We start from the raw sequence: 7,641 nt of genomic DNA, 5'->3' as shown, positions 1-7,641 counted from the left end.
GGTACAGGGTGCATCCCACCATAATCAGGGGTCACCCTTCCATTCCCTAACTGTTTGGGGTTCCTCAAGGCCTGATTAAATCTAGCCTTTTCTTTTTCTGCTCTATCTAATTTATCTTTCTCAGCCCCTATTTCTTGGTATTATGCATAGGCCTGAGCTTTGTACTGTGCTACCAGGGCTTGACAGGCTTCTATAAACTTTCCTTGGGCCACTTTGTGTCCCGGAAGACCCCTGTTCTCTTCATTCAGGGCCTCACTTTCTTTCTGTTAGTCTCTCAGGATCTGGGAATACTCAGACCTCTGCTTTTGCAGGAGGCTAATCTCCTCACTCTGTAAAGTTTTGGTCTGTGTTGTCTGCTCTAGATCAAATTCTACTCGCCTCATATGTCCCATTAATTTTTCATACTCTGCTTTTAGGTCAGTCAGGTCCTGAAGACCTGACTCTCCTTTTTTCAGGTTTGCCTACAACTGGCACACTTCCTGGCACAGGATATCTTTTTCCTGACACAGCCTGCTATTTTGTTCACTGAGGTGATCGCTCTGTTGTTTCATAGCGCCCACCTTCAGGCCCTCTTGGTCAAAATCTGCTTGGGAATGGACCTCCTTTATAACCCACTGATTATTCTCCTCTTTCAATTGCTTAACCTGCTTTTGATATGCACACATATCCTCTAGGAAGGCTCTATTGTATGTTACTTGTTGGTGAGAGTCAACCCTTTCTTGGCACTCCTCTTTCAGTGCAGGTAATTGGACCTCCTGCTATGAATTAGTTTGTTGCTGAACTGCCAACTCCTCCTTGAGCTGCTGAATGATGTTTCCTAATTCTAACTCAGAATTTTGGCTATCTCGCACTTTCTCCTCTACCTGCCTTAAGTCCCCTGTTACTTGCTCCAATAACTCAGATTGATTCTGCCCCGAGGTTACACTCTCCTAGTACCTTTCTTCCATAACTATCATGTAGAAGTTACTTTATGCAGTGAGTTGGACCATTTTAGTTTGCTCATCTTTGGTGGTCTGCATCATGTAGAAATTGGTCAGGGCTTGATGTAACAGGCCACTGTCCTGCCGCACATCTAGATTTGTAGAGGTTACCTGTTGCATCATCCTAGATTGCCAGGCCTCATGTCCCTGCTCTGCCCATTCCCCTTTAATGAACAATTTGGACTAAAGGTGCTTCCTAGCCATGTTAATTTCCATGATGCTCATTATGACAAGTGTTCTGCACCTGGTGGGTTATCTATGCAAGGGCAAAATCTCCACCCTGTTCCTTCCTAGTTTATGCTTACACTCCTTTGTTTGGCCACACAGCCATGACTTCTAGGGTACAAGTTTGGCTGGCGCTTTCACAGTGTGACACAACCTACCATCCACTAAATGTAACAATACTTCAATGGGCTAGTATGCTGTGCTACCCTGTCACAGGTGGAAACACTGTCAATCCCGGACTCGAGCCCTCAAGTTGTCACAAGATATTATGCAGCACCAGCAAGTCAGGCACCTTCTATCCTTGCAAGGATGGTGACACACAATAAAACGCTTTTTATATTTACACAGAATACTTTTGAGGAAGCCTCCAACCCGTCTCGCACCCAACCTCCACCAGCACCCATTTTCCCAATAGACTAGGAACCAGGCTGGTGTGTTGTCAATTAATAATGTATTAATTGATTATTTTAATATTCAATCATAACAAAAATATGACCGCAGCCACAATTGTTGTGGCAACACAATGCACAGGCTTCTAGAACATAACCAGGTTAAGAGAGATGTCAACACCACACCCAATTTGTGTGTTGTGAAAAGCAACGCCAAATAATGTCCCTCAACTGATTGCAGGAAGATTAAGCACTCCCCCTGTGACAATGGAAAACTGGATTTTTCAATGATTCAATACTAGTACTATGGGCCCCACACAAGAGAACTTCGGGCTGCTTACACTATAGAACAAATAGGCCTTCAAAACAGACTAGCTAGCACACATAAGAAATCCGATTTTTACACAGGAAGCACATGAGAAAGAAAAATAAAAAAAATAAAAGAGGATATAATTCGAATCGGTGATCAGGGTATGATAGAGAAGGGAAGATAGAGTTGGAAAAATGATTTTTTGAAGGTGAAAAGAAAGATTTGGAAAAACGAAATGCAACTCACACTAAATTTAGCTGGAGCAGGAACTGCCAGGCAAGCTCAAAACCATGACAAAAGAAAGAAAGGAAATACCAAATCCGAGCTCAGGACATGATAGAGGAAGGGGAATACTCTAGGAAAATCACTGTTTAAAGGATGAAAAGAAATATTTGGAAAAACCAAATTGGGAATCGCACTGAATTTTGATGGAGCTGGAAATGACAACAAGCTCAAAACTATGAAAGATTATAGAAAGGAAATACCAAATCTGAGCTCAGAACATGATAGAGGAAGGGGAATTTTCTAGGAAAACCAATGCTTAAAGGATGAAAAGAAATATTTGGAAAAATGAAATTGCAACTCCTACTAATTTGGTTGGGGCTACAAATGACACACACTTTCAACAATGAGAAAGGCACATAGGAACCAGGGTTTTTGGTGAAATTGACAGGGGCAACTCACAGGTATGTTTTGGGCAAAGGGACTCACGCAGTAGGGAAAAACAGTTTGGGTTTACTAGGACAGATGTAAATGCGGATATGTTTTTAAACACACAATGTAACACATGGACAAATTCAGTTTCAGCTCATAATGGGATTTATTTTTTTGGGGCCACGCTTTAATGACTATAACAATAAAATAACACTGGGCCCAAGACTGTTGATTTCGAATTGCAACAATCTTGATCTGTGAATTTCCATGGGGGAATTAATTGATTTACTAAGCCAAATACTAGGGAAATAACTTACTTAACCATGCAAACAAACAAAGGACTTTTCAGGGGAAAGAACTATAATCAACAGATACACAAGGGATGATTTTGTTCTGTAGGAAAAATGACTAAAATGCACAGAGGAACACAGTATTTGTCAAGGGGAGAGTTACCAAAATGCACAGACAAATAATTCAATAGAAAAATTACTACATTTGACAAACAGATAGAATAGAGGACTTTTCCTTATGGAGACACTCTAGGGTAGTGCTTAAATAGAAAGGGCTTGTTTAGTCTATGGCTGCGGAGATCTATACTTACAGAAGAAAAGGACTCTATAGTGATCAATGGTGCCAGGGCTCCACTGCAGGGACCATCAAAGGGGTCAATTAAGGCCCTAACTCTGTCCTCCCAATCAGCTACTACATCTCCCTGCTCCCCTTCAAGACTAGGCTCAAATTTCTGCAAGGATATCTCCAGATTTTCCATCAGCTAGCCAAATGACATTACTGCGGTGTCATCCTTCTCACACAACTGAATGGGTAGTGGTCAAGTGTTCACTCCCCCTCTGCAAGCCGGTAGGCCAAGAGAATGGAGGAGTGAGCATCCAGAGGAGAATACCCCATCAATCATCTGACAAAAGAGGGGATTGGATCTGTCATTGGTACCTAGAAATATTGCATTTTAATAATTATCCTTTCTCATCATGTTGTCACCTATGACCACATTTCTAGATCCTATATTTTTTAGTCAGTCGCCTAAAATATGTTTGATGACCGTGGGACCTACTGGTGCGAAGCTACAGTTTTCCCTTGTTTCCGCCCAAACTATATTACTGAAAAATCGGGCATTCGATGGGCATAATACCTATTATCTGTTACACATTTCCTCACATTTTTATGATCATCAACTTTATGCAGAGATCACAATGAGTTTTTTCCTAACATTTCTTATGTTGGGGCCACCAAGACCATTTTCGGTTGATCAGATGCAGCTTGCGGACAGCTTTCCAGAAATCCGCACATGAATATTCTGAGATGGATATTGGGGATTTTACACAAAGAAAAGCATATCTCCCCATTGTGTGCAATGGGACACCAACGCCCTCCATAAATGTACCCCCACCCTCTGCCACGTGGGGCTGTGATGTCACAAGGGTTGCTGTTCCTGCTTCAAAGGGATGACTGCAAGCTACAGCAGAGTTTATGATGGTCTTAAGGGCTTTTGGTCATAAAACTTGGGAAACAGAGAATTCCTCAGCCCATCTCCTTGGCAATGGGGCTTGGACACAGCCAGTATCACACCTCAGAGCCCACATTAGAAATGAAAGTGAAACTCCGGCATTTCCCCCAATGCAAGCATTTTCTCAAATCAACTTTTTAGAATGACACAATTTCAATATGTAAAAACCCTTGCACAGTGGTTGCATGCAATCACTGATCCTAGACAGGCAACATAATATATTTTACAAGACTTTAGCTAAATATGTGAAAACTCCAAGTGTTAACATTTAAAGCACAGATTCCATTTTACTGCAGAAAGTTCCAGCTGTGAAACTTCATTCTGGGGTAGTTTCACATTACTCCACATTGATTTTGCGAATTATGTCTTTTCATGATGGGCTCATGATGAACAGACTTACAGTTTTTATGGCATATCTTTTACACATTTTAACCAGCCTCTGTCTTTAATACAAAGGAAGGGACTTTGAAGGCATTGCTTTTGGTCATGGGGAAAAACTCCTTACTGCAGTGCAAGTTTGCACACAAATTTACACGCGGGATGCCGTTTTGCCAAAATGGCCCCAACCTTTCTAAAAAGTCTCATGAAGTCTTCCCTGCATGTGTGGCAAGGATCATTTTCAGGCCTCGCTAGGCTTAGATGCCTAAATCAGCTGCTTCGTGTTTGGGCACAGGCCTCATTTTGCATGTGCTCATGCGCAGGCCTTTTGCTGAGGGGCATATCTCCCCCTCTGACACCGGCCTGTAGTCATGGCATTTTAGGGCTATTTCACCCGACAAGCAAGTTGAGCTATAGGACCTTCCTTAAGGTGCCATCCTGTAAATCTGATCAGCTGCCTCCCAATCATTGGTCATCCTTTGATGTCTTATGATTGGTGACCGCAATGTACACAAAAGAGGTCGGGGATTGAACTGTGGGACCAAAAAAGCCCCCTAACTTTAGGAACACCTAAATAATAAAAACTAAAGAATTGGTCCACAGTGTGGTGTCACAGGGTCACGTGTCCACCCTCGCAAATTAGAAGACAAGAATAGAGATAGGAAAAAAAAACGTTCTCATATCTCTAATCATTTGTACTTTAGTATTGAACACTGCACAGTGGGAAATTGATGCAAAAACAATGTGCATTTAACCAAATACTCAATTATCAATTTTATTTAACCTTCAATGGTCAATATACATAATAAAAATGCCAACATGGCATGATTCATTGTTTAATACACATCTTTGACATAGTCTAAAAACTTTACATGAAAATATTTTTACATAAAAAAGGAACAAAGAAAAAAGTAAAAAAAAGGGGGGGGGGGGGGGGAGAACAAAAAAACAGAAATAACAACGACCAACCCACAACGGTGACAAGTTAAGTACACCGGGAAGGAAAAGTGTACAAATAATCCTAAGGAAACACAAAATCAAGGATTACAACATAAACAAAAATATCTAAATCTATTTGTTACTTATATACCTAACCACAATAATGAGGTTTAAAGAAAAATACCACGCCTGGATTAACTAATAAATTCCACACTGCTTCACTCCCATTCAACCCAACATGTTTCATTCCTCACTCATTCCATACATACACAGTCAGGGGAAATTCATCAGGTGTATATACTTAAAAGCACGATGTGTCACAATTGATCGTATAGCGGGGCGGAGCTATAATCACCGCCTCACAACCTGATTAGTTCTCAATAACCATTTATTCTCCACAATTATTAAGCCAACATCCACATTAGGAACTACGTGGAGACTGACTTAAAAAGGCAACTAGAGCCAAACAATTTGCAATTGGTTCAAAGTTGACTATTGCTGAATCCCACACAATAGCAGCTGTTTTCCTGTTGTTGTGGTACAATTCGAAATACCCTCCCACGAGGGACAGACACGTGACACCTGTGGAGAGACAAGGAGATAGAAAGACTAATCAATATAGTCCCTCTCTCATCAGACTGTTATATAACAATGTCTGTGGAGCTATTCAATGCTCCAAACTCATCTACTTATAGGGCTATTGAAACAAAAACCGGACTCCTTATGATTGAAAATAACCAGACTTCATATGTGAGAGACACATTTTAGAAAGCCCAACTTCCCATAGAGCAACACATATGTTAAGTGTTTTAAATTGCCCTAAATAGTGCAAAGAGGAAACGGGAGAAGAAAGAGAGACACACAAAGAGGTCGCTAGGCAAGCACTTCCATCAAATTAAGTAAAGTTAGATCTTCATAGCGCTTACCTTGCGGTAGCTTGCGCAGTAATTCAACTCAACAAGGTTTATGTTGAGTGTCTTATCAATTCCAAATGCCCACTGTCAGATTTCTAAAAGAGTTCCACTATCGTGCACTTCCAGACATCTGTTAAAGAGTGTGAGGGCAGAGAAGATGGAGAACACTATTAACAATGTCACGATCTCTAGTTCCACTCAAGGAGGTTATAAAGTCAAAAAGTCCCAAACCATTACCTTGAGTTGATAGCGTTATGCATTGCGCCAATACACTGCTGCATTTAGCGTGAATACTGCCATAATTCACCACCCAATTGAGTGTGTCAACAGGGGCAAAAAAAATATATATATAAGCAAAATCTAGTTTATTATCAGTTATAACACATATTTCTTAAACTGTAGCTCACATAGCAACCCTATGTTAGTTTAGAAAACTGAGCCATCACCAGTGTCCCAACTAAAATGAGCAATCCGTTTGAAGCTCAAAAAAGGAGAGAGTCAAGCAAAACCGCTACTCATTCTGAATTTGTATAGCCTTTTCACACCAGAAATGAAGGCTCTTACTCGCCAGGTACAGCTTCCAGTAAAGCGGTAGGCAGAGCCATTCTCACAGGCACCAGGAGCCTTAATAGGTTAAATAGCACAGTTAAGTGACCCGCGATTTCTAGGGCAATTTTGGTCACTGAAAGTGGCATGATTTATACAGGCATTCCCCACTTTAATCTGGCTACGATATCTGCATGCCCACAACGTGATTAATAACAAAGGCACGCTCAGAAGAAACGCAGCTCCAATCCTTACCGTTGTAAAGTCGACACACCGCCGACAAAGCCCGTAGAATTCTGGTGTGTCGTAGAGTGGAATGCAGTCCAGTTCATATGTGTGTCTAACTGCCAAATTCCGGAGAGCAACAGGTCAATACTGCGCTCTTTCATTTATAAAGGCCGGCAACAAATTGACTGCATAACTCCCTTAATTAAGTGCAGCTGTTACGGCCGCCGTTCCCAAATGGCGTCTACATTCCAGGGTGTAATGGGACATGTAGTCCTAGTTACTCGCTGGATATTAACCCGTGCGGGGAACAACTACAAACGGATGGGAGCAGAAATCATCCTATAATGGATAGTATATGGACGTTAACAAGTCTATCATTGATTTAAATGGGTATTAACCTATACGAGGCACAAGCTCAAGCAGGCAGATACGGGAGCTGTCCTGCACCAAATGGTGTATAGTGGCTGTCAGCATATAGAAACTACGCATTCATACCTACACAGGCAACCAGCCCTAATGAAAGAACCCGCGCACTGGGAGATAAGGGCACAGCCCC

The 7,641-nt window shown here is 41.5% G+C and overlaps 1 long non-coding RNA gene across 1 annotated transcript; it reads right to left on the bottom strand.

Moving 5' to 3' along the window:
• Positions 1 to 5,207: 5,207 nt before the first annotated feature.
• On the bottom strand, positions 5,208 to 7,325 carry LOC138492194 (uncharacterized). The gene is made up of 3 exons (XR_011276156.1): positions 7,113 to 7,325; positions 6,324 to 6,441; positions 5,208 to 5,979 (listed from the first exon to the last, which is right to left on the bottom strand). It is a non-coding gene; the product is annotated as an uncharacterized lncRNA (long non-coding RNA).
• Positions 7,326 to 7,641: the final 316 nt, after the last annotated feature.

This window comes from Ambystoma mexicanum, chromosome 10 (assembly GCF_040938575.1).
Source record: "Ambystoma mexicanum isolate Mex_15411 chromosome 10, UKY_AmexF1_1, whole genome shotgun sequence".
In the NCBI taxonomy this organism is placed as follows: Eukaryota; Metazoa; Chordata; class Amphibia; order Caudata; family Ambystomatidae; genus Ambystoma; species Ambystoma mexicanum.
The sequence above is the reverse complement of the archived record's forward strand: the minus strand, read 5'-3'. Positions and strand labels throughout refer to the sequence as shown.